This window comes from Sander lucioperca, chromosome 9, assembly GCF_008315115.2.
Source record: "Sander lucioperca isolate FBNREF2018 chromosome 9, SLUC_FBN_1.2, whole genome shotgun sequence".
NCBI classification, from domain to species: Eukaryota; Metazoa; Chordata; class Actinopteri; order Perciformes; family Percidae; genus Sander; species Sander lucioperca.
In genome coordinates, this window is record NC_050181.1 from 10,334,117 (window position 1) to 10,353,614 (window position 19,498).

The 19,498-nt window shown below is 38.7% G+C and overlaps 2 long non-coding RNA genes across 3 annotated transcripts; both read right to left on the reverse strand.

Moving 5' to 3' along the window:
* Positions 1-5,237: 5,237 nt before the first annotated feature.
* Positions 5,238-12,230, reverse strand: LOC118495964. Its single transcript, XR_004898425.1, has 4 exons — positions 11,487-12,230; positions 10,859-10,925; positions 7,047-7,086; positions 5,238-5,309 (listed from the first exon to the last, which is right to left on the reverse strand). It is a non-coding gene; the product is annotated as an uncharacterized LOC118495964 (long non-coding RNA).
* A 104-nt stretch (positions 12,231-12,334) lies between these two features.
* On the reverse strand, positions 12,335-18,641 carry LOC116046014. Of its 2 annotated transcripts, XR_004898326.1 has the most exons (4): positions 17,412-18,641; positions 16,103-16,131; positions 13,422-13,940; positions 12,335-12,417 (listed from the first exon to the last, which is right to left on the reverse strand). It is a non-coding gene; the product is annotated as an uncharacterized LOC116046014 (long non-coding RNA). The 2 variants fall into 2 exon arrangements; XR_004104039.2 differs by lacking the exon at positions 12,335-12,417 and having other exon boundaries at positions 13,083-13,940.
* Positions 18,642-19,498: the final 857 nt, after the last annotated feature.

Consider the following 19,498-nt stretch of genomic DNA (forward strand, 5'->3'; position numbering starts at 1 on the left):
AAGTAACACGCCAAAAGCACTATCATATGTATGAAATACCAGCATGTTGGAATGGCAATCCCTGACTTTGATGTAAGAAAGCTCAAATCCTGCAGTTCACAGAGAGAGATGGCGATGTGGGTAAAACACGCACACATGTCTCAACTGCTCGAGCAGACCGGATGTCACAGCAGTCCTGCGTCTATGCATGAGCACAGGCCTTTTCTTTCTCTCTCTGCACCACATGTGTGAATTCTATCGTAATGGCTGGGGTTTCCAGAGAAGTCTGGATCTTTCAAACAAACCACAACAGGCGGTAAACCCAGCTTCTCAACCTCCCACAGAGACAGGGACAGTCAGCGGAGAAGTGAGAGTGGGGATTGGAATTTAATTACAGCCTTAAAGCCCTCAGAGTCCAATATGAGAGAGAGGGATGAGACATAAATCTACAGGGGTGCCTTTGTTTGTACGGTGGCTACAACAAGAAAATCATTCAAAACCCACTGCGGAGACACAAATGTCTGCAGAACAGCAGTTCAAAGTTTGACGGATGAACAACTGGGCTTTCAAAGACTAACATCGTCACTCGCTCATTCTTCCCAGCTTTCTTTAATTAAAGTGTCCATTCTAGTTCTTTTATGGAAAACTGTGCTTCAATAACAGACTGGAAGTAACAAAGACAAATATAGCTTTGATTACACACCCTGGCCGGGTATGCCAGTGAGTATATTTGACTGTATATTGAAATTATGGTATAATTTCAACCAATTTTATTTTATTTTAACGGTTTTCAAGCCACAGGACGCCGGGGAGTTCCCTGATTAACTTTTTAGAAGGTTTACTAAACTATCTATGTCTTGTAATAAATAACTTTTGGAGCTGAGATTCATGGCTAAAATCAATCTGTCTTTTTCCACATTGCTGACCATAAACGCAATTCCCCTGTGTCTAAGTGAATGAACATGGATGCATTATTACAAGGGAACCTATGGCCTTATGATTGGATTCAAAGCTGCTTTGGCCGACACATCAAGGGGATTTTTTGGGCTGCAGATTGGCCAGACTGGCGGCAGAGCGTAGAATCTGCAGAGCGAGTTAAAAGTCACAGGCCTGCTCCCAATCCATTGTATTTCAGCCAGAGTGGGGCACTGAGGATGAAAACCAGATTGGGTGTTCCACATACTGTTTCTCATACAGCATGAAAAATAAGGCCCGAAGGACGCTTTCTGTCTCCTTTTGATTTTATCTTCACATTTGTAACAGAGATCCGGCGAGGAAGTGTTGTTTTAGCACTTTACTGGACTCTGCTCTGATAGGTGTGACAGGGAATATTGAAGGGTTACATTCACAACAGTGTGGCTTGAAGTGTACTCGGAAAAAGAGAGAAAAATCAGGCCTGTGGCTCTGTGAGAGGCTGACAGGGGGTGGGGCACTCTCTAGTGCAGAAATCCAGATGTAGGTCACTGCCAAAAAATTCCAAAATCCTGATGTTCTGGCCAACAGGGAGGCTGCAAAACCTTCTCCATGTAAATAACGTCAGCAAATCACCCCTTCCAATCCCTTCCATAAAGAATCTGGAGACATTTAAGCTGAGACAGCCATGAGAATACCAACCGCATGTCTTCTTCTGTTAGGGTTTCTTAAATCACCTCAGCTCTGTTAAAACAAAATATCAGGGTGCAATTTGACAGGGACACGTCAGGCAACAGAAGGGGGGCATGGCATTCGTTGAGCTTACATAGGAAAGAAGTTGGGATATCCAACATGTCAGCCATGATTGTTTTGGCATCAATATCATGCTAATATACCTATTCAAATTGACTAGGCTTGCTCAACAAATTGCTGCAAAATATTGCCGTTGTTTTGTTTGTCTGGACAAAATTCTTTTGGCATCTATTTGAGGGATTGAAAAGAGTAATGTGCTGAACTTTCCACTGCTATAACTAGCCTTGTTCCAGGTCTAGGTCTCAATCTCAGCGTTTGAACTAAGAGGATGAGCCTGGTATGAGAAACTGCTATGCATTCAGTGGGAAAGCTACATAAAGGCTCTGCAGCCTAAGAAAGCATATGTGAATTCTTTGTCCACAACCAACCAAAAAAGAGGGATTCTTCTCAAAGAAAGTTGGTTGAGAAACAGCCTGCAAAAAAATCAGCTCTAGCTAAATTGAGTGTCTCTAGTGGGTGCATGCCGATTCCACCTGTTTTCTATTCATTTGTGTAATCGCAGCCATGCAAGTATCATTTCAGTTTGAGGTTCATTCCATCAACTTTATATCCATTTTTCTGACACATGCAATCTCTTTCAACAAATGTGATGACTTTTTTTCTTTCGCCAGGAGCTGGGAGGTGTTACCCACCAGATGTTTCATTCTTAGTCCACTCATGGAGATGTTTAGATTCAGCTTTTATCTTGTCGAAATGTAGCTATGTGTGTGATGGTTGTGAGAAACATGGACATTTTCCAAACCGGGAGAGTGAACCACATAAATGTCTGCGTCGCACTGTGGATTTAATAGTTACTTTGGGCTGCCACCTTTTAGCTTGACATTTTCTCCCCATAAAATCACAGCAAAATTACATCTGGACTTCATGCAGCAAACCAATGTAATACTTCAAACATCAGGGTGGTTTTTACTACCTATCTGCATTAAAACTGCTCTCCAACAGAGTAAGGTAATAATGTCACTTACCATTCTAGTAAATAGTTCTCAAATAAGACTGCAATTAACAATTATTTACATTAGCAATTCATTTACTAGTTCAAGTATTTGGTCTATAAAATGTCAGAAACTAGTAAAAACCCCAGAACTCAAGTTGACACATTTAAATGTCATGTTTCATCCGACAAACAGGTCCAAAGTGGACAAACTGTGAAAAGTATTAATTGTTAACTATGAGTTGAGTCTTGAAAAAGAAGATCCCGCACACTGCTCTTTGTAAGCAAGTGTACAGGATATTTAATTGACAAACTTTAAACCATGGCATGTCATGCACTAAGAAGTCTTAGGAATTTGTAGATCTACGGTACACTCAAGATACAAGTAGTGCACAACTTTGAATGACTTATGAAAGCTGCAAGGCCGATTTGTTCATACATCCATCCATTCATCAAATATCCAATTTCTGTAAATATTCTTTTAAATGGACTTTATATTTTGATGCATTTGTGACTTTTTCTCTCCCCCTGCCCCGCCTTCAGACCCCTTTCTGTGTTCCGGGAACTCCTGATTTACACATGAAGCTCTGAATATAACACCAAACTCACACAGTAATGTAAACACCATTCCCCAGTCTAGAATATGCTATTTAATTTGTTTCTCCCCAACCATCTGGCGACCTCCAGAAATTATCTCGCGACCACGTTAGGTGTCCCAACCCCCAGGTTGAGAACCACTGATCTAGAGTATTGGGACACTGTTTCTGGAAAGATGGAAGATGTTGCTTTTTAATATTTCAAATGCAATTTTTTTAATGCTGTTAGCACCACAAACAAATCTGCTTCAACTCCATTATATTGATGTGGTGGCAGAAACCTCAAAACCTGGGAATGTACTGTAAAAAAAACTAACTCCATGGCTAATTACCACTGTAGGGAGGTGACAAAATAAGTTGTTTTGTCATTTGGTTGAACTTTCCCTTTACGTCAAAAATGAGTAAAAAACAGAGAGACTTCTGGTATGTTTGCATAGCATTACGGCTATGCACCATTTTCCCCTCCTTGACGAAAATACCCTGTGAACTCAGCTCTAAACAAAGTGTTAAGACTGGCAGTATACACATGACATGTATGTACTGTGACATGTCAACATGACTGGTTGTATTTATCTCAGCACAGGTTGCGACTGACCAGCCACGCATGACTGCTGTACCAGTCACTAAGGTTAATTAACTATCTGGAAACTATTTCGGCCCAGCCAAGTTTGTGTCACTTCAGGTATGTCTCCATTTAATGTCTTCCGTTCTAAGTATAGGTGGCTGGCACCGGCTCAGAGTAGTTTTCCGTTGTGTGGAATTATAATGACAGGACAGAGAATGCAATAATATGGGCAAAGGTTCAAAAAGGTTTCACTCACAGGTTCCCCAAAATGTTAGGACAAACATTCATAAAGACCCTCTTCTCTTTTTGCAATAGTATCCAATCCAACATACTGTTACATCAATACTGCCCTTCAAAGGCGAAATGCCGTAAGCCTATCCACATATTTGGTCAAAATTCAGTTAAGACCTGAATCTTACTTTTTGACATTTGTTTTAGCCTTTTATATTAAAAAACAAAACACACACAATATACCAGGCCAAACCACAGTAAAAACAGTTAAAGCAAAAAGTGCTATAAGCAAAAGCTAGTTGGTGAGATAGCCACAACAAAATTAACGCATTGATTTTTCCTAGCTCTTATCTGTAGACCTACTTTACATTTTTATGAACTTGGTTAGTTAGTTATTCCACATAACTAAACAAGTAAATTAAAATGACTAGATCCAATCACTGTGGAGAAAAAAAATAACCCTATCTTAACTAGCTTAGCAAATCTCAGTGACACTCAGTGAGTCTAGTTGAATTCATTTGGTTTGGTTAGACCGTTTAATTACATAGGCAATTTATGGATTAAATTATCTGAATTCATTATAAATATTAATAGTAGTTGGACAAACCTTCACCTAGCAAAATAGTGATAGGCCATTTAATTCATATAAGCTATGAACAACATAGGCTTATAAAAATAAAAAATGCCTAAAAAAGAACCTTTTAGAAGAAGGACCTATACACATGCATTATGTACGAAGAGATGTCAGAACGAGGGAGCTGCCCATGGACAGGCATCCAGAGCAGTTAGGGGTGCCTTGCTCAAGGGAGCTACTGTTGTTAGCCGCAACTTCACTGCTTTTGCAGGCACTGCTCTGCCTTTGTATAGAATAGTACTACAGCTTGTACTTTCCCATCAGGGGTTTTAAAATCAATTGGGGTATGATCAGAAAAAAGTTGCAATATTTGTTCTTATTTTCAAGGTAGAAATCACAAGAATAATTATTGTATCTTCTAGATGGTCTCAAAGCAAAAAGCAGACATATTAAGCTGCTCTTTGGTGTCTATATTCATGTCTTGGCCTTATTTGTTTGGTGCATTAACATAATCAAATATTGCATGAAGCAGTTGTCATATTGTTACATTGCCTGTACTGTGTTGATGTTATGTCTTCTGTTGTGACACAGTTATTGCAGCACAATTCATCAGGGGACATCAAAGCCTCTGTTTTCTATGTAAAAGGCTCTCGGCATCTTTGTATCTGTAGCTCAGTCAATTACCACTTCAGGATGGATCTGGGATTTCTGTATGAAATGTATGAACATGTCATATTGTCAAATTTATCTGCAGATACAGTGATGCTATGCACACATGAATTCATCATAAGTACATTAAATGAACAGAAATGCATTAAAAATGTCTTTGTGAGACAAGCTTGTGATATGTGACCTGCCATCTTATGTGTGTGTGTGTGTGTGTGTGTGTGTGTGTGTGTGTGTGTGTGTGTGTGTGTTTGTGTGTGTGTGTGTGTGTGTGTGTGTGTGTGTGTGTGTGTGTGTGTGTTTCTGTATAGTGAAAAGGCAATTTGATATTACATAGTGATGTGAATGCGGGATTTCATTTTCCACCTGGGTATGTAATTATTAATTAACTACATTTGCCTTTCAGACCTTTTAACGTCTAACATTACATTAAACATTCAAATGCAATATGCAGTGTGTTCTCCTCTTCTCAAAATTTGGGGTAATATGATCTTTCAAAGTGACTTATTTAACCTACTGCAATCATGCAGTGTGCAGTAAAAGTCCCTTTATTCAGTGTTTTTGACATTCACACTAACATCCAGGAATGACAGAGACCAAAGTGAGATTAAAATCAAGGAAACAGCACATCCTTTCGCTTTCTTCTGGTACATGGGTCAAAATGGGTCATTGCCAACAAGCTCAAATTCAAGACTATCTATGCTTTGTTCGCAGTGAGTGAGTGTGAGGCATTAGTTATGCTGACTGCCGAGCCATAAATAATATTTTAATGTGGTGAGGATGTGTGTGTCTGTTTGCATGACATCTGGGTTTTAATTCTCGGAGAAAAATCCCATATCTGCATGATCCTACTAACACAAGCCATCTGAAGAGAATACAGATGAGAGATGGTCCCACTATTCTCCCACAGTCTCCCTCAACAACAGGCAAGGCAACATACAGTGACCTTGACTGATTAAACATTCCTCTCTGGTCTGCATTCTGAAAACCAAACCTTCAGTATGTGTCTATAGTGTGAATGTACTGAGCAGCTATAAAGGTGCTGGGCTGTGAACAGGGATTTGAAATGAAGTATTTTTCATATTAGAGTGGTTCATACTGCTTTTGAAAAAGGCCTTTTTCGTGGTTTGATATGTGTGCATATGATGGTGGGGATTGATATGCATATGTGTGTTTGCAGATCAATATGATTTCATTGCACGTGGTCAATGGGATTTATTATCATCACTCATTTTAATGAGGTAGCAAGCTGATAGGACAACAAGATCACTAAGAGTAATGTTCCACTGGGAGGGTGCAAAGACTGCCACCAGATGGTTCAGTTGGGAATGACTGGAATACCAAACAGGCTTTACAAACAGAATCGTTTCACTTGCAAGGTTAGGTAGCATAATTTCTGCCATGTTTACAGAAATAAACTTGAAACAGACTATGAGAGGGTTTGAGCCAAAAAAAAGAAAGCAAAACGGATGATGTAGCACACTCCAGTCCACGCCACATACTCAGGAAAACACATCATGATTATATACAGTATGACTTTTCATAACTCTTTCACCATTGCCACAGTGGACTAATATCTTCAAGAAAATAATGTTATTTAGGGGTCTCTGTTGTGAGCATTTTAAATGTCTGTGTCATAACATTTCACATTGGAGTGCTGAAGATGTTTCTTTTATCATGTAGGCCAGATTGATCCCTGGTTTAATTTCATAGCAAATTGTTGGCTCTTTGAAGCCTTCACTTACCACATGGTGACACTGGAAATGGTCTATTTAATACCTGTTATATTGTCACTAGTCCTTTAGCTGCCTCAAGCCTTCTGTGAGATTGGAGAGGAACAAAGGGAATATGAATTAAGTCTGTAACTGAGATGGCCCCTGGCATAGCGAACACTGAATTCAGCGATGCTTTATGAGCCTTTCATCTGATTCCAGTCTGCTAATTCTTAGTCTTAATTACAACGGTAACAGACAAACCTGTGCTACAAAAAGATGTGGAACATGAAAAAAAAAAAAAAGTACTCCTGGAATCGGTAATGTCTTGAGCAGTATGTGTGAAGAGCCTGCGCAGACTCCTCCGCTCCGATTTTAAGTCAACAACCTCATTCCCTGCTGAACACTGGTACAGAGGGCCTCTCGTGTCCAAGGCAAAAGAGAGATATTTGAAAACTGTAATAATGTGGATGTTAAATTCCAGACACGGTCACATCTTATTAAAGTAGATACAGTGCATGAACTGCCGGTCTGCAATGGCTAAATATTTAGAGCAGAGGCAGCAGTCGTTTTATTTGCTAACACACAACCGCAGAGTGCTGTGCTGATGCCAAAAAGTTTCGGAAAACTAAGGAGTGGGAAAACAGAACAAAATACAAAAATGATAAACTGAGCTGTCACAAATGTAGACATGATATCGATAAGACTAATAGTCAAAATAATACAAGGCCATGCCAAAGATAAAAAAGCAGCAACTGGCACTACTGAGAATAAAAAAAGAGTTAAGTCTCTGGAAACTTCTACACACAACTACTGAACCTAGTGGCTCGGTTTAATATAATTGTACATTTACTATATATCATAGAATTTCTGTTAAAACCACAAAGAGCTGTCAGCTAGCTTTTACCCAAGTTGGTAGAGATATTCAAGGACACTAGGACTGCAAAATATTGCTATGAGTCACCAAGACTAAAAGCTTTTGCAAACCAGCTAAAAAAAAAGAAAAAAAGGGACAAAACAAAACTTCAAACAGATTGATGAAACATCAAAATGAGAGTTGCCCCTCAGTGTGCTCATCCCTGTTCTCACAGACATTATAGGGACTCCAAAAGCAGCTGTCTGTGGAATTGACAAGCAGTGCCAGGTCGGGTGTTTGATCTCAGTCGTAATCATTACGATGCTTTTAATTGATACAGGTTTGTCCCCTACCGCTGCAGGTTCAGCTGAAACATTTGGTCTATGCTCCCTGTGGTAAACCTGTCCCTGGCAGGTGCTTCTGTCTACCTTTCACCTCTGTCCATAAGGGGAAATCATCAAACATCAGAAATGGGAAATCAAACATTAGAGTCAGAAGCAGAGTCTGTTTCTACGGCAACGTCCCTGTGTTTTTGCACGTTTGCCCATTTAGTATAAATTGTATATATTGCCAAACATTTCTCAAAGCGTTCCACTTCCGCGATTGCTCCGGTGCTGCAGGAAATTCTGCCCGAAAACATGTATTTTCCGTTTCCTTCCGCTTTCTTTGTGTTGGAATTTTAAATTTGGTGGATTTATGAGGACTATGGTTAACTGTATCTCAGATCTCTGCAGGGTAAATCCAGACAGCTAGCTAGACTATCTGTCCAATCTGAGTTTTCTCTCGCACGACTATTTTGCAGCGGCTCTGTGCGGAGCTTAGCACCGCCCATGACGATTCTGATTGGTTTAAAGAAATGCCACTAAACCAGAGCACGTTTTCCTCCCATCCCCGAATGCTATGTGGAGTAGCCAGACCCTCCTTCAGCGCGCTTTGGAGGAGGGTCTGGCAAAGCGAGACTAAACCTATCCTGAAAGTAACACTATGGCATTCCCGGCTAAATATAGTGACTCTGTTAAAAGCCCGTAAATAAAGGGAGTGAAAACTGAGCAAAAAAAAAAAGGTTAAGTGTTAAAGTTGGGGCGCCTGGGTAAAGTTGGGGCGCCTGGGTAGCTCACGTGGTTGAGCGTGCGCCCCATGTGCAGAGGTTCAGTCCTTGCTGCAGCGGCCGTGGGTTCAATTCCAACCTGCAGCCCTTTGCTGCATGTCATTTGCCCTCTCTTTCCCCATTTCCTATCTAGAGCTGTCCTGTCTAATAATAAAATGCCCCAAAACATGTTAAAGCTGAGTGATTTGTGACCACCAGGGGGCAGAATGATTCATTGACAGCACTGAGATTATGCAAGGGGGTAAGCTTCTCCTCGGAACGCGTAGCTCCTATGGCGCCATTTTGATGCTAACAAGCCATCACCTCCCGTTAGCATTCCATTGACTGCCATTCATTTTGGCGCCACTTTGACAGCGAATAACTTTACATCTGAAGCGTTTAAAGACTATTTGTCCATTGTTTATTTCTAAAGAAACACGACAATGTATAAAAGGCTCCATTACCTTGTACCTCAAGTTATGGCTCCGTAGCAGACGTTTTTGTAAAAATAGGCTAACGATTGTGTCATAACCACGCGACTAACTTAGCATTTTAGTTAGCAATAATTAGCCTATGCCTATGTTATCTCCTTACATATACCTACGCTCTCCGTCTCTGCAAGATTGGGAATGATTGAGATTTCTCTTGGCACAGCTACCAGAAGACTTACAACTTTCAGACAGGTTGCTCACGTCACATCTACGTCTTCAAGCTCAGTTGGAGGCTGCGCAGTAACGCTCAGCCATCACCGTAAAAGTGCTTCTAATATCCTTCACTGGTCTTCGTCCAGAGCAATGGGGTCTGTTGGTACATTTTATATATGTCAATGAGATTATGCCAGTTTATCATGTTGTTATGCTAACATGTTAGCAAATAATTGCCTACTTATCAAGTCGACACAGAGCATCCAACTGGAGTTTCGAGAGACCTGACGAACGTGAGTTCAGTATTCAATCACCTTTTAGCTCTGCTTGTGTCCATAATGTCCATATGTATTTTTTAGTTTAGGCTACTAGATGCTCAAATTTCTTCTCCAGGAGGCTACTACTTTACATTAGGTTTCTGTTATTTAATTCTGCAATCAAGGTACACAGTCTTTTAGTCAAAAGTGTTTGCTGTGAACAACTGCTTATGAGTTTATACAGAGGGGTTGATGAGAGCAGTGAGTCTCAACCATACAGTACTGCTGTGGACTGAAAATCCAAAACAATGAACTAGAGCTGCAGAGTTGGATCCTATTTCTATAAAATCAATACAAAAATTTGCAGGTTTAAGGTAATGTTAATTTACTTCATTAAAATGTGAATTTGGTGGCTTTGTGCATTAAAATAGTTGCTGTTAAAGGGGACCTAAATTAAGAATGCCATGGCCTAAGTTCAATCAATATCTGTGACCATGGGCTACTCTCTCTCAAACCAGAAACCAGAGAAGTAAGTCTCAAACTTGTAATGTCATTAAGTATAAAGTCTGGAGCTGCTCCATCGACAATGAATGAAAGACCGTGTTTAAATATGTGTATACCCAAATTAGCTTTATTCTATTGTAGTGTTCTCAGTTCTGACACAGAAAATGTACCCATATACTCAGAACATTCCCCTGAATGCTCTCAGTGTCATCTAGAACATCTTTCCCAAATGATTGTCTATGTAGCACTTCTAGACTTTATACTTGATGACATCACACATTTGAGTTTTAGCACTCTAGTTTTTGGATTTGGGAGAGAGTTTTTCATGTTTACTAATCTTTTGGAATTTTGAAAATGGACAAAGTTTCCCTTTAAGCAGCTCACATCTGAGAAAGTCTTGGCTTTCTGTCAGCACTTGAAAACATTTTCAAAAAAAGGCAAGCCTTTCAAGTGCATTAGGCCTACCATGCAACCATTAACATAACCTTGACTAAGTATAAAGATGACTAAACGTCAATTATGATGAATTACCTTTTTCAAGCAAGTCTCTGATGTTGATTTCCATACCATACAGAAATGAACTGAAACCAGTAGCTGTCTGGGAGGTAGAAAAAAATGCATCCATCAATCTAACAACATGTGTGCACAAGTCAAGGGGGTCAAAGGTTGAAAAGTCAAGAAGGCTTGACTTGAGATGTATGGGGGGTGTCATTGGATTTCTACAGCCTGCATTATAATCTATGTGAGAAAGTGGGTCAAAACTACGACTCCGCCTTGACCGTGCAGTGTGGGAGCCTTGTGGTTACACCCTTTCATGTAAAACTATACTTGAGTCATGACAAATCGTTTGTCATGACGATCTTATATAGCCTTAACCCAGCGCCATAAATGATTACGACCAGTGTCATGTCTTATCAGCGCTGGCATTACATAGGCTTTACAGCACGGTGGCTCAGGTTTAATATTATCATAGGTCATTTACTGTGCTGTTTACATTGCTTTGAAGGATTTATGTCCAGCCTTTTTACTGTCCAGTATTCATGCAAAAGGGGCTTATGTCAATCCCAGAATTGGAGAGATTGGGGATGGAAACAGTTGAGTTGAGGGTAACACTCTTGCTCAGTTGGGGCGGGGGAGGCAGACATTTAAAAGAGCTTACTGCTGTAGCTTTCACTCTGGCTTTGATTGTCTTTGCTTTGATCTGGTTTGGGGCGGCCATGTTGTGCAGTGTTATCCTCCCATAATCTCTGCCATCTCTAAAACTCTGCAGTGGAAAAGACACTGAGTGAGTTTCTCTGTCTCTGCAATGCTGTGGCCAATATTTTAACCCCTCACAGAAAACATGAATCATCTTATCAATGTATAAATATCTTCTGAGGGCACTCTGGATATATACCAAAAATAACCTGCATGATTCAGTCTGTTGAGGAGGAAACAAACCACAATTCTTTGAAATGAAATATACAAGGTGACCTGGATCACTTTCTTGCCACACTTTGCACTCAGAGACATGCATGCCCTGTTTTAGTTAATTAATCAGCCTTCCACTTAATCAAATGCTACATTACCTTCCCTTCAGCAACTAAAACAGTGCACTAAAGAGAAGCTGTTATGCGCTGTTTTCTAGAGGGGGGTTTTCTGAGCACTAGCACTAAAGCACAACTTCAAAGGGATGTTGTGCATCTATCCCAAATTAGCCGCCTGTGCAACTGTCTGAACACTTTGAGGCCATCCTCTGTTGGTAAGAATACACTATTTTGTGGTTGTAAAATTACAGGCATTTATGTTGTAGTGCACCACCGAGCCTGCCAAAGGACAAAAGACTTGGATATTGCCCGCATGAAGCCACAAAGTGGACCTGGTACAGAGAATAGAGACAAGAACTTATGGTTTTCAGATCAACATTCCCAGACAGACTTAATGTATATATATATATATATATATATATATATATATATATATATATATATATATATATATATATATATATATATGTGTGTGATACCTCTTGATGCCCAGAACTCACCCTGCTTGGAGCTGCCACAGGAAGGGGTCACCAAGCTACAAATACAAGCATCAATACTTAATGGCTACAAAAGAAAAATAGGAAGTGAGGATAAGGCGTGTTCTGCATATGTATAGCTCATGTTTCCGCTTTTCTTTTTTCTGTTTCCAGTTGTGAACATCTTATTAAAGCCGATAAAAGTTACAAAATCAGACTGTAGGCCTTTGCAACAGGTCATTTGAGCCTCTTGTCAAGGATCCAATGTACATATTCAACAGAAATATATTCACTGGGAGAGCTGTCATGTGTGTTGACACACACTTGGAATACCTTCTGCAATTTGCACATGATTTGTATCACCTGCATGTCATTAAACCATGAGCATTTGCTAGCGGTATGATCTACAACAAAGACAAGACCTACATCACTCTGAAATATCTGATCGGTCTGCAGCTGAGGACAATACAACACAGTCCTTGGTGCATAATTACATAAACAAATGCATGATTAAAAGTTGTACTGAAGCTCTACGCCAGCTGTTTGAGGCAGGCTGATACAGCTGTATACATGTGTCTTTGCACTCTAAATCAAATGTCCCATTGTGCTCATCTGGAGTGAATTAGGCTGTCGGAGGTAGGGGGACCTAGCGGCTTTGATATACACAGGAGGAAATGGGCAATGTCCTGGAACCACATACAACATCCTAATAGGAGCTGGTGACTGATAAGAAGGAGATAACCAGCTCATCTCTGCCTGTCTACAAACTGTAACCTTTCTTTATTTAGCTCACACACTTGAAACAGTGCTTGTTTTAACACATTAAGACATTGTTTGCTCACTTTCTTTAATTGGCAAAGCTTTAATAAATCATATTTAGCAGTAAACGTCTGCCAACCAAACCATGCATGAAAAAAACCTGAACAATTCAGATTGAACAGAATGAGTCAAATAATTGTACTCTCCAGGTAATCCTTAAATGGTAGAAGTAAGCTTGCCATTGTAATGTCATTGGTTTGAACCCCAGCAAAAGGAAGGAAATTTAGGGATCCAGTGACAATCAGAAGCTGGAGAGCTGCAAATAGCACACACCTTCTCCCTATAAATTCAGTTGATGTGCAGTGGAGGAAGGCACTCAAGCCCCAACCACTGGAGTGGAGTTGGTCGGTAGCCAACAGAGGAAATCTGTGGTTGTACTAGGCTGCCCCTGTGTAAATGTGTAGCAGGGTGTGTCTGAAATACAGCAAATCTACACAACATTTCAATTGCCTGGACAAATAAAGGCTTAAAATAGTGTTTAAGTTATAATATGTTTTACACTAACCATCTTTGTAAACAAGTGGGCCTAGATGTTTGGTTACAGCAAAACAAAATCATCATAATAGTTATCATTTGTGTTGTTAAAACTAGATTGTGTCAGGTTGAAATAACACAGTACAGTCTACTTACAGCTCTAAACAGACTGAATCTGAAAACAGGAAAGATATGGCTTTTCATTCATTAATTTAAGGGCATAAATCATTCCCTTTGAAGCATGGCTGAGTCTGTTTGCAAGGAACATAAGAAAGCCAATATGGAGACCAGCTGGTCAGTTGGGATGAACGTGACATGCTGTTTGTTTGGGAAGAAAATGGAAAGAAAGCAGAAATGAGGGGATAAAAGAGTGAAAACAGATGAGCGTCACATTCAATAACCAACTTCACAGGATAGCACACATTTTCTGTGAGAATCAACATGACACTATGCATGTTAGTGAAAAACTCTGAAAAACAATGGACACACAAAATTCTTGTTTTTTTTTTAACCATCAGATGTACCACAGCTCTAACCGGACATGCTGCACTATCACGTTTGTCACAAAATAAAGGTTTACAAGAGAAGGTCCTCTTTGTAAATCAAAATCTCTAATTTAAACAGTAGACAACCAGCAGACTTGCATCCGCAATATGTAATATAATTAGGGATATTGAACAGAGAATGAAATCAAGTCCCTGGGACTGCAGTCAAAGCAAAAAAAAACATCACTGCACACAGAAGTGGAATCAGTTTTCGTCACAGGTTATGTAACAGAGATCTGCTGCCCTCTTGTGTACAAAATAATAAATTCAACACAAGAGAGCACACAGTAACATTAGACAACAACATTTTATTTCCAGTGGTGGAGGAAGTACTCAGATTCTTAACTTGAGTAAAAATATCACACTGTATTGTATTCCAAGTATTTCATTACAAGTTAAAGTCCTGCACTGAAAATGTCACTTAAGTAAAAGTGTGTAAGTATTTTCAGCAAAAGCAAAAGCCCCCCCATGTGTTATAGTATTAAATATAATATCATTAGATAATTATTACATTAATAATGCACTGATGTGTAAATAGCATATTACTATTGTAGCTGGTTAAATTGGATGGAACAATTGTATATCATATGTTTTGTGCATAAAATCTTAATCTGTAAAGTAATTTATAACTATAGCTATCAAAAAATGTAGTTGAGTAAATAGTACAATAATTCACTCCTATTGAATTGTGGTGGAGTAGTATAAGTATGCATAAAATGGAAATAAGTAAACTACAAGTACTGTACCTCAAATTTGTATTTAAATTCAGCAATAGGCCCAAATATTCTGAATGTAAATATATACAGTCAATTTCTTAAAGAAAGTGTGGTTAAAGAAAAGATATCACAGTATTTGTGGGGCATTAAGATTAAACATGTAAAACAATTATAAAGCTAAAACGCTTAATAGATTAGTTGATCAACAGAAAATTGCAACTAAAATGCAACTCATTTTAATAATCAGTTAATCATTTAGGTCATCTTTTTAAAAGTTTAAAAGTAAATATACCAATCATTCTCTGGTTCGAGTTTCTCAAATATGAGGATTTTCTGCTGTTTTATATCATTGTAAATTGAAGATTGTTAGGTTTTTGCTTCAAGGTTGGACAAAGGAAGACTAAAAATATCCCCTTAGACTTGGGCATTATTTTCTACTGTCTAACATTTTAGAGCAGGGGTCTTTAACATTTTTTTTAACCAAGGACCCCTTAACTGAAAGAGAGACGGAGCAAGGACCCCCTACATATATTGTATAAAGTGAAGTTGCATATTAAACTGGGCCTACAATAATGTGTAGGGCAGCCTAAAGCCTTTATACATTTTTTTTTTGCATAGAATACTAAGCTATTAAAATAATAATTGTTGTGGCACAGTGAATCCTTAGGATTAACTGTATCGTTGGATGGCTACCTTAGTGACTACTTTACCTATAGGCCAGTAAGCCTATCATCAGTGGGGATTTATATTTGCCATTCAAATGTTGTATTCATGTTAAAACTTTTTTTTTTTTTAAGATTATTTTTTCGGGCATTTTAGGCCTTTATTTCCATAGGACAGATGAAGACATGAAAGGGGAGAGAGAGGGGGAATGACATGCAGCAAAGGGCCACAGGTCGGAGTCAAACCCGCAGCCGCTGCGTCGAGGAGTAAACCTCTATATATATGTGCGCCTGCTCTACCAACTGAGCTAACTCAGCCACAATTCATGTTAAGAAATTTTCATTTTTGAAAATACTTTCAAAAATTAACAATAATTTGGCGGTCCCCCTGCAGTGACTCTGAGGACCCCCTAGGGGTCCGGGACCCCCTGTTGAAGATCTCTGTTTTAGAGCCCTCAAAACTATAAAGTATTTAACACTTTAGATGGTCCCTTGTCACATATTTCAACTGGAGAATCCATAAATAAGCCTATCTGAGGAACAATGTAATTACTTACCCACAGAGGAGATCAAGTAAGCAGTAAGTCTGCAATCAAACAGAAAACACAAATCATCAGCCACCTTATCAAAATATGACAGCTGGCTGTGTGTCAGTGAGGGAGGGAACCTCCCATCCCACATGCTGATGATAATTAGACGCATGATATCTGCATAGGGCTAAGCAATGAGCTCTGCCATCCCAACCACCACGCTTAAGCTTATCCCTGGTTATCCAATCATTTCTAAACTTGCTGTTGGTCTTAACGGCACTGGGCTGATGGGACATCTGACCATCCGGACCTGAAACAGTCAGTCAGTAAGCAAAACTACAGTGGTCAATTGAAGTAGGCTATTCAGATTCTTTACTTAAGTAATAGTAACAATACAGTACTGCAATGTCAAAATGCTCAATTAAAAGTCCTGCATTCAAAAATGTACTTTGGCTTAAGTAACAGTAGGCTACATTATAAACATCAAAATGTAGGCCTACTTATTATATCAACAGTAGAAATACTCACTAGGCATAATGACCCCTTTCAGAGTGGTACGTTATCATTTGACTGGATATACATGAATACTTATGTGATATGTAAGTTTAATTTGTAAAGAGAATCCTGATTTGAACTATTCTGCATAATGGGGTAACTGATTCTTATTTTATAAGCCAATATTTTAAAAAACTTAATTGGAAAAGTAATGTGTAACTAACATTTTGAAACCTTTCAAAAACTTAAGTTCTCAAATAAATGTACAACTGTTTTCTCTTAAACCAGCCTTTGGTACAATTGAGGATTTTATTGCTAAGTAACAACCACTACTGGCAAAGTTCCATGGCAGTTAGCTACAGTTGAACTGAAATTGTTATCCAGCCTGTCAAGCAAATATTGTCAGACATCTACTCTTAAGATGCCCTTGTTGGAGCATACTATACAGGTACTTTTTTATTACAGCTGTTTGTAAATATTGTTTATAATTTGAGATGTTAATTTATTTTTCTGTTATCAGACAACTGCCAACCAATCGCTAGACATTATATGCTAACATTAGCTAGCTGTCTGAGGCCAATGTGTTGCTAATGGTGACAACATTCTAAGTAACTGTTCCTGTTGGGCATGATGATGTTATGTAGCTAGTTTACTCTTTTTACGTACTCTTGTGGACTCTGTGTACTGTATATGTTTACATGATAAGCTGCTTGGTGTCTTCCTAACATTAGGGAACCTATGTGAGATTGCTGTTCATTGACTAGCTACAGTTCAGCGTTTAACACCATAGTTCCCTCCAGGCTCGTTACAAAGCTCAAGGACATGGAATTAAACACATCACTGTGCAAGTGGATCCTTGACTTTCTGACAGGTAGACCCCAGGTGGTGAGGGTGGGCAGACACACCTCTTCCACCCTCTTACCAACGGAGCACCCCACGGAGCCATGTTCTGAGTCCCCCGCTGTACTCCCTGTAAACACACACAAGGCAAGGCAGAGACTGTTTTACCTCAGTCACCTGAGGAAATTCCGGGTATCCCCTCAAAAACGGAGACATTTTTACTCTTCATCATGACAGGGAACATCACTGCCTGGTACAGAAACAGCACCAAACAGGACTACAAGGCACTGTAGAGAGTGGTTTGTTCGGCTAAACATACAATAGATGGTGCCCTACCCTGCCTAAAGGATATTTACACCAGGAGCTGCAAGAAAAAGGCTAGATTCATTAAATATCCAAACCACCCAGGTAACAGCCATTTGTCCCTGTTGAGGTCAGGAAGAAGGCACTGGATACACCAGGCCAGAGGCTCAGGACGAGCTTCTACCCTCAGGCCACTCCTAAATTAGGACACTGCCTAAAGACTGTGTGTGTATATATATATATAATGTTTTAATGCATAAATTGTAGGAAGTGACTGGAACTGACAGGATTACATTTTACTGGAATTGTATTTTATGATTTCACGTGACAAATAAATTGATTGATCGACTGATCTCATCTTTTTGTGATTTGTAATAACTATCATTTAATTTCTTGTGTTACATCCAATAGCTTCACAACTGCTTTCAGAAAAGGCTTCATAGGCCAACTGCTTCCTCCAACCTTTATTGGAAGCGTGTTAAGCTCGGAGCTGTGGTCCTTTATGCATAATATGTGCAGAAGAATAAGCATAAAATGTATTAATCAAGTAAAGTACGAGCACTTTAAAATTGCCCTTCATTACTTGGGTAAATTGACTTTTTACCCTTCACTATACTTAAAACTGTTGAACCAAATTGTACCAACAGTTGTACAGCTGTAGACCTACCTGTGGGGCTCATTGTGGTTTCTACAGTGATTTATAATGCTGCAATTTAGACTGCTGCAGGGCCAAATTATTACATTATGTTGCAAACATATGCAATTATATACTTTTGACTGCATGCAGTTAACTGTGGTCAAATTTTGAGGAAGTGAATGGTTGCAGGAGGATATTGAGACTATTGTGCCTATAAATGGAGACCACCAAATGCTAAGGCACAATTCATAATTCCTTTAACTGGATACATTTTGATCACGTGTGCTAAGATTGTTGCATTTTACCTTAAAAATGAAACTTAATACAATACATTTGAACCATTTATATATTTTATGTTATATATTATAAAACTATTTTGCATATAACAACTATAATAAAACTATGTATTTAAAAAAAAAAAAGTGAAGATCTGTCTGAAATGTGAAGAATTGTTTTCTTTTTTTAACAGCTACAATATTAAAGTTTTGCTGAGTAACAATTATTATGGACTTTTATATATGAGCGTTTTACATTATAGTAGGCTATTATTACTTTTACTTAGGCCTCAGTAAAGAACCTTTACGTGTAAGTATTTTTTTTGTCTTTTGAAGCAAATGTGATTTGTTATAATAGAATTCATTGACTTCATTCTCTACTAATTCTGGCCTAATTTTTGTTTTTGGATTAATTTAAATGTATTCTATCTGAGTTATGTCAAGTCCCTCATGTAGATAAACTTGAAATGTTGTGATGCACAATGAGTCAAAGTAATCAAATATGCAGCTAATAAATAGCTACTGTAATAGTCAAAGATCACAAGTTTTTGGGGAAAGCTTTAAACAAAATCTTTCCCAAAATAATCCCATTAATAGCTGGATGAACAGCGGTGAAAAGTAACTAATTATGTTTACTCAAGTACTTTTATGTATTTACATTTGATCTTACGTTATACTTCTACTTCAGTTAAGAGGACTAAGTGACATTTTTGAATGCAATTCTACTTGTAATGGAGTAGCCTATTTTCAATGTTTTATTACTTTTTCCTAAGTGATCTGAGGACTTGTGATTTGTAGTTTTGGGCAATTTAAATAAAATGTATTTGACTTCTTCCATCACTGTTTCTGGCCCAATATATTTTTTTTTTTTTG